Raw genomic sequence first — 16,307 nt, 5'->3', positions numbered from 1 at the left:
TTGAATCAATGTATTATTGTAAATCTATGGGAGTGGGCGACCTAAGTTGTGATAACTGTTGCCCATTGTGAATAGATATAACAATATAACATGAGATGCGTAAACCTTTACTGTGTATTGTTTGTGGGGGAGGTGAAGGTGAGGTGATGTGAGAGGAAGGTGAGGTGATGTGAGAGGAAGGTGAGGTGATGTGAGAGGAAGGTGAGGTGAAATGTGGTTTAACGTCGCGTCCAACATTACTGCACTTACATAGCGACGTGCATGCACGTGTGTGTGGTGTGGCTGCTTGTACTAGTCCGGAGTAATGCCTTTTTTGTGTGCTGGCCCATCGAGATACCATGAATACATTTAACATGTATACCCCACTCAAACACAGAATACTGACTCCGAGCCGACCAGTCCATGTTTTAGCCCCTTAATGCCTAGCGCCAGGGTAACAACAAGTACCATCTATTAACGTGTCTTGGTATGACGCGGCAAGGCATCGACCTTCCACTCTCCAGGCGGTCGCTCTGTCACTAGACCACGGAGGCGGATGTGTTGAATAATACCACAAATATCAAAAAGAAAAAAAAGAATGTTCGTGTGTGCGTGTTCATCCCCCCCCCCCCCCCCCCCCTCCCCCCTCCCCCCTGTGTAATTGTGCAGTAAAACCCAACAGGTAATGGGTCACTTACAGTAGCCAAACAGTATTCAAAATCAATCTGAAGCGCTTCCTCAACACATTGCCTGCCTACCTGTTCGTTTGTGTTGCTGAACAACGCGGGTCAATATTTGCTATGATAACTTGCACTGTCACGAGGACAATACGAGTGAACTCACGGTAGGTGTGATAATAACGTGTATCGCCACAACAGCCGCTGACACAATTTGTTCAGCGGATCAGGAAGGTTGACATACAGTTCCAGGAATATATTATTCATTCAGATACAGGTCGCCTACTTATTACCAGCATAACACTCACAGGCGGTTATTAGGAAACGCTGTCATTGTCATCAATGTTAGCTGTAAATCATATAACGCATCCTGCACTCGGGTTCAGGTTAAACGCATCGTGTGTGTTCCAAGAGGCACGCTGCTGGAGGCAGGAAAAGATACCGTCAAATGTTCACGTTTGGTAAAACGGCCACCGCAAATTGATTATTTGGTCGATTGAATGGACTCTAAGTTGATTCTGTAAAGGATTTGTTTTTTATATGTTTTGATTATTTTGTTTGTGCTGTGATTATGGGTGTCCCCAGCAACCCATGCTTGTCGTTAGGGGTGACTAGTGGATCGGGTCGTTATGTGACTTGGTTGATGCATGTCATCGTAGTGTTGTCGTTATCACGAGCGCACATAAAAGAGCTCATTCGGCAATGCCCCCCCCCCCCCCCCCCCCCCCCTTATGTTGGGATTCAAACCCGGCGGCAGTAAATAATCGTGTCTGGACCAGACAAACCAGTGACTGATATTATCATAAAACTGCGTGTGTGTATCTGTGTGTTGTTCAACGCACGTCGCAACATTCCAGCTGTATAACTCTGTACATAATCGAGTCTGGACCAGACAAACCAGTGGTTGATATTAGGAACAACGATCCACGCCGTGGGTTGGTTGGTTGGTTTGTTGTTTAACGCCGCACTCAGCAATATTCGAGCTATATGACGGCGGTCTGTAAATAATCGAGTCTGGACCAGACAATCCAGTGATTAATATCATGAGCATCTATCCACGCAATTGGGATCGATGACATGCATCAACCAAGTCAGCGAGCCTGACCACCCGATCCCGTTAGTCGCCTTTTACGACAAGCCACGCCGTGGGGGTACGATGACATGGCACCAACGAAATCACTCGCCTGACCAACCGATCACTTTTGTCTCCTCTTTCGGCCAACGTAGGTTTCTGTGGACCAAGTCTAACCTAGAATCATCATGGGCTACCTCAACTAAACACCGCTAGGCACTATACCCCGATCCCCGTGCAACAGAACAATACACCGTATCAGTTGTCCTCGACATCCCGGGAGGATGCAGCACATCTACTAATCTACTAAAAAATAAACAGCACCAAATCATCAGAACAGAACGCCCGGAATCAGAGAGGCCTCAATGCGGATAACTATTGATTGAAAAATATTTTCAAATTTGAAATATGACACAACATTTACTGGTACATAGGCACGCAATGTAAAAGAACGGTTAAAGGCTCATACGGGCATATTGAGCTACTTAAACCGCACCATCCCTGTCGGCTGTAGAAGGATGCTTTGATTTGTCCTCTTCTACTTGGACGGTTCTTGTCTGAACAAATCATGTTATGTCCATGACTCGCCAAGTGAAAGATATTTAACAGTCCCGAATGAGTAGCTAGGGCTTTACCCAGCTTTAAGCAACGTTCCAGCACTTTTACAACAGCGATGTACTTAGTGAGTGAATAGTGTTTTATGGCAGTCCGCAACATTATATTATCATCATATTATACATTTATTTACACCGCAGGTATCTAGGTACCTGCTCTTTGTTCCCCGACCTGCAGATCCGTTTGCATTCCAGTTATCGGTTTGTTTATTTGTTGTTTAACGCCGCACGCAGCAATATTCCAGCTGTATGACGGCGGTCTGTAAATAATCGAGTCTGGACCAGACAATACAGTGATTGACATCATGAGTATCGATCCACGCAATTGGGATACGATGACATGTTTCAACCAAGTCAGCGAGCCTGACCACCCGATCCCGTCAGTCGCCTCTTACGACAAGCATGGTCGCCTTTTACGGCAAGCATGGGTTGCTGCATTCATGTTATCAATCTCAGCTCCCTTGGGAGTATACAACCCAAGCTGCCTAGGGGCGCTAGAAGTTTTTTTTTACATCCACCTCACATATCCGTAACCCATTCCCTGTTGGGTGTACAGAGGTACACTTGAACTTAGTCACATGCCCAGGGTTTTTTCCGGTGTGTGTACGTATTCGTGTTTCAGCCATCTGGTCATCTATTATTGGACAAGTGGTTTTTTTAGTGCACAGGGTGTATGTACTGTACACCGGGGAAGTGACTCACTCGCTCCCTTAATAAAAATGCAGAGTGAATTAACGATGGAGATGAGCTTACGACTGCCACTTTTAACGCATGAGAGCAGATACTAATGATCCCACATACACAATACGAAATTCCTGTAATGTGCGGATATTTTAAGATTTTAGAGTTATTTTAAAACTTTAATGCCCGCACATTCTTGTATATATATAAAAGTGTGTGGCATATATTAGCAGAACATTACAGAAGTTGGTAGTCTGCAAATATGGGTTATTTATGATTAATCCATAATTATCATACTGACGGTGTTGTAGTTCACTCAACGTGATGCACGTGCAGTATTAAGTTCAGTAAGGGAACCGTACCAGAACGAGGCTCCGTGGTCTGTTTTTGATAACAAGCCAGGACTTGCGTTCAGAGAGCCCCAGAGTACATAACCATAAACTGTACTTTAGCTCATAATTCATGTGGTCACCTGCGCTTTCCTTTCTTCCAAACCGAATATCAATTCAGTTTGGAGCGACATGTGGGTTTACCAAAACAGTTTTTTTAAATACATTGCTGAATTGCACTTGATATACAAGCATATATTAGCCATGGCCAGTGCAACCGGAGAGTGGTTGGAGTACCCGTGGCTGACAAGTGCAAGCATACCGGTATAGTACAAGCATACAAAAACCGTAAACAAGACATATACACATTAAGGAGAATACCAGACCGTGAATCAGGTCTATCGGGATTCCCTTTAGACTGAGAGAAGCATGGTTATACGTCGTGGCTATTTGAAGCATCTATACATTGCCCGTGCAAAATCTGATGAGGAAGTAGTAAAGACCGACTGTTTTTTATTGCTTTCTCCAAACCTGTTCTGTTATTTTAGGCCACATAGGACACCTTTATTGTTCCTCATTGCCGACCTAAACTAAAAATCGACCCGACTCTAAAGTTCTTTATAACTGATTGCATACTAAATAAGGTTCTTCTCCAGCACTTCTAGAGTTGTTTTCAGTTGCACTTTTTGGTGGAAATCATGAGTGAGTGAGTATGGTTTTACGCCGCTTTTAGCAATATTCTAGCAATATCACGGCGGGGGACACCAGAAATGGGCTTCACACATTGTACCCATGTCGGGAATCGAACCCGGGTCTTCGGCGTGACAAGCGAACGCTTTAACCACTAGGCTACCCGACCGCCCCTGGAAATGATGACGGTTGCGCGGTTGTGAAGTAATGAGGAGAGTTGGACTTGGTCCTGTGCACAGAGCGAAGGCCACAAATCCGGGGAAGGCAAGCAACATTGGTTGCGGAGAGGAGTTGGATGGGTGGTCGTGTTCCTGGGAGTTTCTAGGGCTTCGGTCCTTTCCCACACAGAAGCACATGTAGCACATGTGATGTCTCCCTAGGCAAGTGACTTTCGTTCAAATATGCCTGTTCACCAGCAGTAAATGGCTACCCGTTAGGATATGACTGATAACCTTCTAGCGCACAAATGACAGGCAGCTTGGATATACTCCCCAGGGATAGAAATATGAAGTTCATACCCTATATCATAATGCATGTATCTTCTTTTATCAAAGTTACAACACTCAAGGCCATAGTAAAGCTTTCAAAATGTTTTCTGGTGGACATGTGGAAGACATTTCAGAATTTGTCAAATCAGTGACAAAAATGATGTCAGATGCAATTCCCTATTTTGACGTTTACCAATGTTCCTGTGTTTTTTCAGGTGAACAATTCACTTGTCTTTGCATGTATTTTTGATGGTCGACAGGGTTGGAAGGATACACTCATCTTCTCGAGGACACCTTGTATCATTACTATTTGGTAGTGATTCATAAACATCATGCTGATGTGAACGGAATCATTGACTCGAATCTGCGTATAGTAATGATTTCTTAGGATTATGGAAATGTTTTGTATCGCTTTTATTCTCAAGATGTCCAAACCTACCGTAATGTTTTGTTGTTGAAGACAAGGGATGGCTCATGTGGTTTTGAGTTCGGTAATGGGGCATACTTGATAAATCGATAGACTAAACCTCAACGAACCTTTAAAAACACAGAAATGTGATTTCCTGACAAGGGAACTATGGCCAATTGCCGAGGAGCCAGAAGAACTAGCACATCCGTATGAAGAGTTGAACGCTCTCGTAATAGTGTTTCTCAAGTGCACAGCCGAGTTTCCTGGATCTACAAACCGCAGCCCGTGTATCGTCTTTTACCTCACTAATACAGCAATATCCAGCCGACACGAAACGTTACACTCACAAATGGAAACTTATGCAGCAATTAAATCCCAAAAGGTCAACCCTCCATATATGAAAACAGACAAATCCAACACAATATATGATCTGACCCTTGGAAATCCGGGTTAGAATAGGTCTTCAGCAACCCAGGCTTGTGGTAAGACTAACGGGATTGGGCAGCCAGGGTCGGTGTTAAACAACAAATAATTTAAACTGTAACCGTACTTAAACTAACCGAAAACTATAACTTAACACCCAACACCCATATAACACCCAAGACTATATATCATAAGGTCATTAATTCTATTAAAATTCACCAAGGGCGGATCCACATTTTAAATCTCAAAATATCAAAATCCTTTCTCAGATAATTTTACTGCCTTTCACCATGCTGCATTTGGTTTTCAAAAGGGAGTGGGGCTGTCCCCCCTCTGGATCCGCCTGTGCTTATTAAAACATTGTCCTCACCAACACAACATATATTTGCAATCTTCTTAGGCGCCGAGCCTTGACCACCCGGTCAATTTAAGTCGTCTCTTACAGCCAACATAGGTTGCTGGGGACTTATTCTGAACACGATAACATCAGATGGACACCTCCTGTTACACACACACACACCGTGGACATCAACGATGTATACCAGAGGCCAGCTCACCGTCGTGACGCAGCTGACCAGAAGCTGGCGAGATTGACCATTGTAACGGTGTAACTGGACCCTGCTGCATTTGACCACAGTGGGCGTATCAGGCCAACGTCTTCATTGTGCAGGTACCTCTGAGTCGGCAACTCTTCTAAGACCCTGGCGCCAGGTTATCTGGAGCAGATATAGTGTCGGCTTGGTGGTATCTACAGTCCACGATACGTGTAACCTTGCCCTCTCTACCCCACTCTAAGGACGCTAGTCACGTATTTACAGGAACAGTCGGCTGTCCGGTAAGGGGTCGATCAGTGGAGAATTGTCCATCAGGGTTACTGGAAACGACTTGAATACTTGCCATAAACTATAGAATTACTTCAGTGATAACCTCTGGTCAACATAAAGCGATAAAAGGAAAATATTTGCATTTGAAATATTCCTCAAGCAGTTTGGTGATAGCTGATTCTTGACGTATTGATGTAATAACCTGAAACTGAAATCTTCCATGATATTGAGGGAGATAGGTTCAGAGCATTCAGTAATATCAATGACCGTTTCAGGTGGAAATTCATGGTCATACACGTTACCGCTTTGGTAAAACCCACGGAAACGTGCATGCTTCTACAAGACCAAACATCATAATCGAGGGCAAATTGCATCGAAGCTACGACCAGGAGATCCATGCACGGCCACGCGGCGCAACTCTGAACAGCGAGATGCGGCATCTGGACCACTTTGGAGCAATGTCAGGAATCGAACCCTGGTGACTGGAAGGCGAGCGAACGCTGTAACCACTGGGCTACCCCGCAATAAAGCGTAATAATAACGTCACCAGGTTGTACTTAGTCACTTCACCCACCAACCCACACACGCGACAAGCACTTCTGGACAATCTCTCCAACGGGTTACTCTAAAGATCTAAAGAATAATTCCCAGCGGGACCCAGCTACTTCAGAGCGACGAATCATCTGAGTACACACACATTCAGACACTCCAAGACAGGTGTGATCGAGGATTTGTCCGATCAGGAACAATCAGGGTCAAAATGTACTAACTACAATCAGTAGATGCCAGTCGGTGCTAAATGAAGTTGACCAAAGTAACTCAAACACAATACACGGGCCAATTACGCGACAAGACTGGACAGGATCCAGTTATAAAAGAAGGGATTTAATTTAGATACTGACTGGGCACGTGATTAACCACGTATGTGACCTTCCCATGGCTGATTTACGTCGGCCTGTGGCTGGAGTTGGCCCAGGAGGGGGTCAGTTCTCCCTGAAAGGAATGACATTCATTAACTTCGGATATTAAGCATTCCAAGGAACCATAAACATCATTTCGTATTATCCGAAGTTCGTTATTCACATCAACACTACATTTATTACCACCCCAGGGGGTTGCGAATGGGTTTATAATAACAGATTATTCGACATCGACATCGATATATCCGAAGTTGATTTGAAAATCATTTTAGTAGGTTTGTTGTTTAACTATTCCAACTATATGATGGCGTTCTTTAAATATTGAGTCTGAACCAGACAATCCAGTGATTGATATTTTGAACAACAATCATCACTCGAGTTTCGATGCCACGGAATCAACCAGATTACCGAGCCTGAGCACCCGATATAGTAAACCGCTGAGGTTCCATATAGCAATTCTAATTAACGTTTTAAACATAATCGTAGTTTTCAAAGTGCCGCATTAGGAATACACCGTGTATTCCCGTTGTTCCATGATGGCGTTCATTTCATCAGTAGAACACTGCATCTGACACGTCCATGTTGGATGACGACATGCCTTTTCAAACTGAATGACACGCATGAAAAACCTGTGTGCATATATTTGCCCTATTCTGAAGTGTTCAAAAATCTTCCACGTCCAAAAAACATTTTCGATGTCAAACAAAAATGTGTGCTTCATATTCAACCAACGGATTATTATGTGAGAGGTTTTAAGGACGAATATGATAAGCGTATTCTAATCTCACTGAGACATATATTTTAATCATTATGACCATTATTATAAATAAAATAAAACATGATTTAAAGTTAGCGTTAGCGGAGCCTTTTTGAAACAACTCCCGATCTGCCATCTTCAACCTCCAAAAGCATCAAAGACGTATTTTGGTCATTGCTTTACAACATCAATTGTTTCTTTGTTGTTTAACGCCGCATTCGGCATTATTCCAATTGTAGCGTCGGCCTGTAAATATTTGAGTTTGAACCAGACAAACCGCTGACTCAATCAACCAAGTTGGCCCCTCGATCCATTTAATCGCCTCTTATGACCAGCATAGTTATCTGGAACCTATGGGAATCCGTAAGCCCCAAGGGGCCATTGCGATATAACGGCATCGAACATAAAGAACTTTCTGACCATGTAGAAAGGACAAGATATCAACTGACAGTAATGTTGTTTGGCAAAGAATAAAGGATAGTGCAAGTATTCATAAAAAAAAAATATTATAATCTGTTAAATCACAGAGATTGATTGCTCTGTGCATGATAAGCATAATCGTTCACACAAAGACAAGACATGTACAAGACGTGTACGCAGCAAACATGGACATAATGTCTTCAAGCTCCACTCCTAAATAACACAGGCAAGGGTTGGGGATGAATTATTGAAATGGCAAAAATACCACATATCAGTTACACTATGTTTGACTGAAGTTAATTATTGATGGTGCCTTTACGTAACGCAGCTGGGGCCACACCAGCACGGAGAAACAAAGGTCCGTGTCGCACGCTTGGATTGTTCAAGACGTGGAATACGAGACTTTATCACGAGATTTCTTCGGAGTCCCAACACCTCCCTTGTCCTCCAGCCAACATGGACGGCCGCTGGAATCTTAAAGCGATTCGGAATATTTGAGATGCATTACAATTAGATTGATTTCCACGATGACAGGTGATTTTATTGTGACATTATTGTTATTTTCGTAAATGTATAGAATTTAGGAGCATCCTATTTATATATATGCAAATGATGACATGATGGAATATTTGTCCAGCAATGAGTTAATGATCTGGTAGCGTGATGGTAAAGACCGACCTCGTGACTGGCGTGCATTGTGGTAGCATACAATGTATTTGTTAAATCTGACAATTCAGCTGTTTTTGTACATGAAGATACATATCAAATCAATAACCCATTCAAAACTCGATGAATACCCAACACCCAGTCGGTTCTACAGCAGATTAATCTATTCATTCCGTATTAATTCCATAGCCAATATGATAGACCAGAAAAAAATAGTCTTGTTTCTCGTGACTTATTTTAAAACTGACTTGGTAAACTTGATTCTAACTACCACGTGACCTCTTTGAGCCACGCCACATGCGGCTCCTGGTGTAAAAAGTCGGAATACGTTGCAAAAGCGAAATTCTAGTAGAAAACGTCGCTTCAATACAGTGGAAAATATATAACAATATTAGGCGCGGCAGCAATTTTAGGTTCGGGCGGGTCATGATAAACAAGAAATTCATTTGAACAAATCTTGTAATGAATGGATTTAGTTCATGTTTGACAAGCACAATGCCATGGACCTAAATTAAAAGCCAACCACAAAGTGTTTTCCATTCTCCGGTCGAAAATATTCCAGCTATGCCACCACGGCCTGTGAATAATCGAGTTTTGACCAGGCAAACCAGTGACTAACAGCATGAGCACCGATCAAGGCCATCAGTTGACGATGCCCGACCAGCCAATCATCCCCATTTTTGTCAACTCGTGCGACTGAGACGGGTACAACGTTTGACACTGACCGTAGTTCGTCAGTGGTCTAAAGGTACAGCACATAGAAATGTGTCCTGGGTTTGTTTGATCTCTACTAGACCTAATGGTGCTCACCAAGAAAGGTTTTAAGACGCAGATGCTTTATCATGTTCATGCAACAAAAGAGCATGCGTAACTAGAATGAGAAACCAGTCAAGAAGGTAACCACTGTACCGTTCAGGTTTTTAAAGCTACTAGTCAGTCGCTGATTTCAAAAGTTATACATAGTTAGATTACTTTGGTCGTGTCCAAAATAACACAAGGGACCAGCATTTACTTAATTTTACTAGTCCTTAAGAAAATATTCTAGACCCGGACCAGCGGACCAGTGTTTGTGTCGCACACTGGGGTACTGAGGATCTGACCAAACGATCCCCATTATGCACAAAACGATGTACAGCTAGTATGTAATCATCATTGATATCAGTATAGCTTTCAGGAGCATGAGTCACATATCTTACACAAAAACTCAGCGCAGACTACATACAGTTGAACATTAGGGGACCCCGGTTAGAATATGTTCCTTAGCCTCGTGTTAATCGTGAGCGGGGACTAAATCAGATCTGTTTGTCAGGCTTGGTGCCTTGCTTGATTGCCTGTCATCGCAACCCGACTGCCCGGGAATGTCCTCATAATATCAACCACTGGTTAATCTGGCCCCGACTCTATTATTTACAGGCCCTCGTGTAACAGCAGGAATACTGTTGACACAACACACATGCAAAATTACAGAAAATTGTATAAACTTGGCAGGAAAAGAATATTTTAAAATCGATTTTTGTAATAAAGTATTCAAACACATCCAAAATGTAAAATATATCTGAACAACGCATATTAACAACATGTGAATGCTTATAGCCCATTGAAGTCGTGTTTATAAACGATATATTGTTCGTGTGGGCAATCGAAAAACACCCTTTTCACAATATGTATTATCAAACCACTGTTTAAACTTGTTATTGTATGTCTTTCCATCATGTCAGCTGACATCTGTGTTTGTTAGGTTATTTGTTTGTTGTTTAGCAATATTCAAGCGATATGCCGGCGGTCTGTAAATAATCGAGTCTGGAGCAGACTACCAGTGATTGATGTCATGACCATCGAGCAACTGGGATCGATGACATGCATCAACCAAGTCAGCGAGTCTGACCACCCGATCCCGTTAGTCGCCTCTTACGACACGCATAGTCGCCTTTTACGACAAGCATGGGTTGCTGAAGACCTATTCTACCCCGGATCTTTACGGGTCTCAGCTGACATGTCGATAATACCTGCCATGTACACCGTTGAATATATGGAACATGCTGTCGAACAAATAAGAAATTCTTGTTCGTTCTTACGCAGTCATACATTCCCGAAATATTGGCAAATGTGGGTTATTCTTCATGGATAAGAAAAAAACAATAAAAAACGTGTGCTAATGAGCAAATTGATACCCTTTGAAGGAGGGCTTGTTACCTTTGGACGTGTTCCTGTGAAGGAAGGGTGCAAAAAGATATCGATACGCGATGTGAAGACAAACGTCATTAGTCTAATTACCGAGACCCGCTTCGAGGCAAATGATACAAAATGACGTGGACCGATACGCTAGTTCACATATCTACACTTGTTAAAATATAATATACAACACCAACACAGTGGAAATAACGTATTGTCCTACCTGCCACAGAAACAGGTACTACTCCACTGGATTCTCCCTGTTTTCTGTACAGTGCCGGAAATCGTCTGCTCCTAAAGTTGGCGCGAGATGACACAGCGCCTGTCACGCATGATCTGACAACCAGCAGTTTCTGAAAGGAAGAAATCGACACAAATGCCAGAAAGTTGCAAGTTCTCTTTGAGCATGCGAGATTGGCGAGCGGGCTGAGTGAAAGAGATGGCTCAGGGGTTGAGGAATGAGAGGAGCAGATTACTGATCACAAGCTTCGTCTACTGCTTCTCCTATCACACATGCAGAAAGCATCAAACTAGACCTTGGTGCTAAACTTGGAAATAATGTCTTTTACCTCTGCAGAGAAGAGATCCAGTATCCATGGGATGCTGCAATGCCGCCAAACCAAACGATAGTTATCCTTTTGAAAACACAGCAGACGACAGTTAGAGTACTTGACTTGAAGGCGGGAGAGAGCGCGTGTCACGTGCTCCTACTTCACTATCTTCCTGAACAGTACAGGACACTCGTACAGCCCTCAGACAGATCATATTTTCATTCCTGATTATATTACAAAATGACATATTCCAAATTATTCGCTTCAACACTTTGTTCAAAATCGGCAACAATCAGAGCGCTACTTTGCGGGGGGATATTACACTTGCAATATTAATCATATCGATTTGAGCAAATGTGGAAAGAAATTCGCAGTGGGCCCTATTAGTCTGGGCAGTGGCTTGGAAAGCTGATAATGTTTTACAATGGACCTTGGAATTCATCTTGATTTTTTCTCTTTTGATACATTTCATCAAAACGCATGTCAAGCCTATTGTGGTCGGTATTCGTTCACGGTCTTGGTGAGTCAGTTGGTCGACCCACATGGAAAACAGCTGTATTGGAGTCAGTATGTCGGTACGAGAACTGTAGGGGTGGGTCCGTGGGTTGGTTCATAACAACAGCAGTGGTGAGTGAGTGGGTCGGTTTACATCGACAAGAACAGTGATTGGACAGTGGGTCGGTTCCCAACAACAACGACAGTGATGGGTCCGTGGGTTGGTTCATAACAACAACAGCAGTGGTGGGTGAGTGGGTCGGTTTACATCGACAAGAGCAGTGATGGGTCATTGGGTTGGTTCACAACGGCAACATCAGTGATGGGTCCGTGGGTTGGTTCACAACAACAGCAGTGATGGGTGAGTGGGTTGGTTCACAACAGCAACAGCAGTGATTGGTCAGTGGGTCGGTTCACAACAGCAACAGCAGTGATGGGTGAGTGGGTTGGTTCACAACAACAGCAGCAGTGATGGGTGAGTGGGTTGGTTCACAACAGCAACAGCAGTGATGGGTGAGTGGGTTGGTTCACAACAGCAACAGCAGTGATGGGTCAATAATTCGGTACACTGCCACAACAGCAGCGAGGAGAAAAGACCTGACTCGACAAAATATTATTTTAATGATGTGCGAAAATATGGAAAGTCAAAGACGCCCCCATGTACACCAAAACGATTCCACATAGTTTTGAGATGGATTTTCAGAAATGCAGTGCTTTATCCCAACATAACCCGTCGAATGAGGAAGCTACAAAGATGATAAAGCAGCTACGTCAGACGAAAAACAGATTTCACATGTTCATTTTCAATGTCATACATCTTGCTAACAGATCATGAATAGACTAAAATCTATCTTGAAATTCCTGGACATATTTTAGTTATTTCCCACCTTATAGGTCCCGTTTCAAAAAACGGCAACACATTTGAATAGTTAATACAGCTGTCTGCCAAGTGCGTCTGGACCAGTCGTGTAACCGCTGCGGACTGACGGGAAGCTGACACTCTATCGATTGAAGAAGATACATTACATATACTGTGATTAAAGTTGAGTATTTTTACGGTCTACAGACTGTACTCATTAATACTGAACCATCAGGGATTATCAGGGTAAGCTTAGTCATTTTCCAATTGTAGATTTTCCAGGCCGTATGAGGGTTTCACGCGACGGTGACGATTGAGTTGAACTGGGAAGGTTTGTTCGATCACAACACACAATAGTGAGTGAGTTGGATTTAACGTCGCTTTTAACAGTATTCCAGTTATATCACGGCGTGTCAGCTTAATGTGGGAGGAAAGCCCGAAGTGATGCAGGTCTCAGACGTTTACCACTTCGGTGAAACCCACGGGCTTGGTGCTGACAAACCTAGAAACATAATCGGGGCGAACCGGGTTCGAACCCACAATCATAGGTTTCTGGCGTGTCCCAACACACAATAAAACACGTACAGTGTATACAGGTGGATACAGTGGAACCTCGTTAATCCAGAACATACCGTTCCCAATGAAATAAATAATATCTGGATTTACGAATCATTGGATCGGAGTAATGATGTTTGCAAACATGCAGATTTTCCCATCACATATATCTGTTCGTTCGTGGTTCTGTGGGTGACGTATTCACCCGGTTCGAATCCAACCTAAGATTATTCCTTGTGTTTCCTGTTGAAACATTTCCAAAGCGACTTTAAGCTATGTGCGAGGTGAGGTGAAATGGGGTTTAACGTCGCGTCCAAGATTATTGCACTTATATAGCGACGTGCATGTAGGGGTGTGTGTTTGTGTGGCTGCGTGTACTAGTCCGGACTGATCCCGATTTATAGTGCTAGCTCACTGAGATACCATGCCACAGTTTAACATGAATACCCCACTCAGACACAGTATACTGACGGTAAGCCATGTGTGAGCTCACCCGTAGTTTGACATACTTTGCGTATAGCCATATTTATAAACATCCGATGATCACACCCCAGTAACAGAAGGTTCTTCTAAACGTTGGTGAACTTCCAAGGCAGGCAATATCAACAATGCCAGGGACCTGGTGAATACATTTCAGTTGCAATACCTAGGTTTTACCTACAATTAAGGTGTTATAAAACTTGTCACTTGACGGGAAGACAATTGTGTTTGAGGATTTGCTAAAAGTGACAAAAAACATGAAAATTCAATGACGTGAATCGAACCTGCAACCTGGCATATCGTGTTAAGTTTTGTAACCCACTGGGCTTCCGGGAAAGATGATGAGAGGTTGTTCAGTTTATCATGTCATGACTCCAGCTAGTCCATGCTGCACGTGGTTTCTCTCACGCGCGAATTCCTTTCACACCACGATACACTGTATAGTTTCACTATAAGGTATGTCGATGATTTCTTATTTTTTCTGGTATTATTTTGCTTTTAGACGGTTCATAAGTTGGAAAAAACACGCCTCCTCGGTATAAGTTAAAAATGGAAAACCTTGACCTCGGGGTAAAGCCCGGGGGGCTCCGGCTCAAGTAGGGCTTGTCCCTCGCTCGCGGTTTTCCAAAACCTCGGAGGCGTGTTCAATCCTATACCAAGTCACCTGTATTTACATATTTTACCAGATATTCATGACTGAGCACAGAGGGACCACTACAAATTAAATGTTTGTTATTTGAAATCACAACATGTTATCTCAGTCGTGTTTGGTGGTGATTTCCAGACAACCCGGCACACCTCCACATCATGTGGGTGGCTCAGTTGTCTCTGTCGCTACAGTTCGATACATGCCAGGATCGTTTTACTGAAACCCAGTTTCGCCCTGGTTTCTCTACACCTTACCTTTGCTCGTGAATTTGACCAAAGTGATTAACATCTAAATGAAAGCGGCAAATTCCTTTCTATAATCATAAGAAATATATACTGAAAGCAGAGTCCATTAAACGATTCCGACTACAGTAAACTACGGTTATAACGAACTCAAAGGGACTACTTTTTTTAGTTCGTTATAACCGTAGTTCGTTATAAGCATATATACAGCATAACTACAGCAAATAGTCGGGACTAAAAAGTTAGTTCGTTATATCCGCCAGTTCGTTATAAGCGTGTTCGTTATAACCGTAGTCTACTGTAGACCATATGCAGTTATAAAGAGTTTATGAGTCACTATCAAATAGTGATGATACCAGGTGTTCGCGAAGAGGCGTATTCTACCCAGTCGGTGGCCCCCGTCACAAACACATGCAAAGGCAAGCCGGTTGTTTGTCTGAAAATGTAAAATTGGACATGAATTTTGTCACTGAAGCGTCAAATTTGGAAGTGTCTACCATAAAACCTTTTGACAGTTTTACTAAAGCGTTTGATGTTGTAACTTTGATAAAAGAAAATACATGAGATAAATGAGGCTTGATCAAATAACTTTTGAGCAAGTGTCGTGTGATGCTCTTTGAGATCTTCGTTGAAGGATCATGCTTGGCTTGTATCTCAAAAGTGATGACACGTGGAAACCAAAGGCCGGAACAGCTGGTGCATTGCTCGACATAACGGGAAATTTGACTAATGGAAAGTTGAAGTCATCCCTTTTATGTCACACTGTTTTTTGACCCACATGACCGAGGGCGTTCCTCCCACATAAATGACAAACTGTTCAAAGCGGCGTTTAACTCACTCAGTCAATCCTTACAACGGATGGAAGACAAAAAAATCAAAGTCGAATCTCCACGGATCTAATGTTACTCTCGAACATACAGACGCATGTCTCGTCGTATGGACATAAATATTTGTGAACAGCGTTGTTTGCGGCGTATAATGTAAGTGGTATAGGCGGCTTTTGTCTTTTTTATGTACAGTAGGTATAGATATGACATGTAGTAGGTCAACACACTATCGGAATCAGCACTCTTTTTGTATACTGATGGCAAAACATTGTTGAAGTATTAGAAATATGGACAAGATCCATTCACCAGACAAAGTCAATTTTGAATTGAAAACTGCTTTGGAATAAATTGCTATTTCCTGAATAATTGGCCCACAGTCAACATTTTAAAAGATATCTCGACGATCAAATAATTCATGTTGAACTTGTCGCCAGCACATGCATAAACCCCCAGCCCCAACTAGCCCCCATCCTCTCTAGATGGACCAGAACATTACAAACGTTATGAAAACGTTACTCGGCTGAAAAC

The 16,307-nt window shown here is 42.8% G+C and overlaps 1 protein-coding gene across 2 annotated transcripts in view; it reads right to left on the bottom strand.

Annotated features, from left to right (window-relative positions):
• LOC124145661 (5-hydroxytryptamine receptor 4-like) overlaps positions 1-11,829 on the bottom strand; it is a 123,431-nt gene extending 111,602 nt beyond the window's left edge. For both annotated transcript variants that reach the window (XM_046515513.2, XM_046515515.2), the window contains exons 1-2: positions 11,691-11,829; positions 11,345-11,474 (exon numbers count right to left, since the gene is read on the bottom strand). The gene's annotated coding sequence lies outside the window, so the exon portion shown is untranslated. The remainder of the gene's footprint in view (positions 1-11,344; positions 11,475-11,690) is intronic.
• Between the last annotated feature and the right edge of the window lie 4,478 nt (positions 11,830-16,307).

The sequence above is a fragment of the Haliotis rufescens genome, unplaced genomic scaffold, assembly GCF_023055435.1.
Source record: "Haliotis rufescens isolate VD_foot unplaced genomic scaffold, xgHalRufe1.0.p SCAF_12, whole genome shotgun sequence".
Lineage (NCBI taxonomy): Eukaryota > Metazoa > Mollusca > Gastropoda > Lepetellida > Haliotidae > Haliotis > Haliotis rufescens.
Note: the sequence above shows the minus strand (reverse complement) of the source record. Positions and strands in the feature narration are given on the sequence as shown.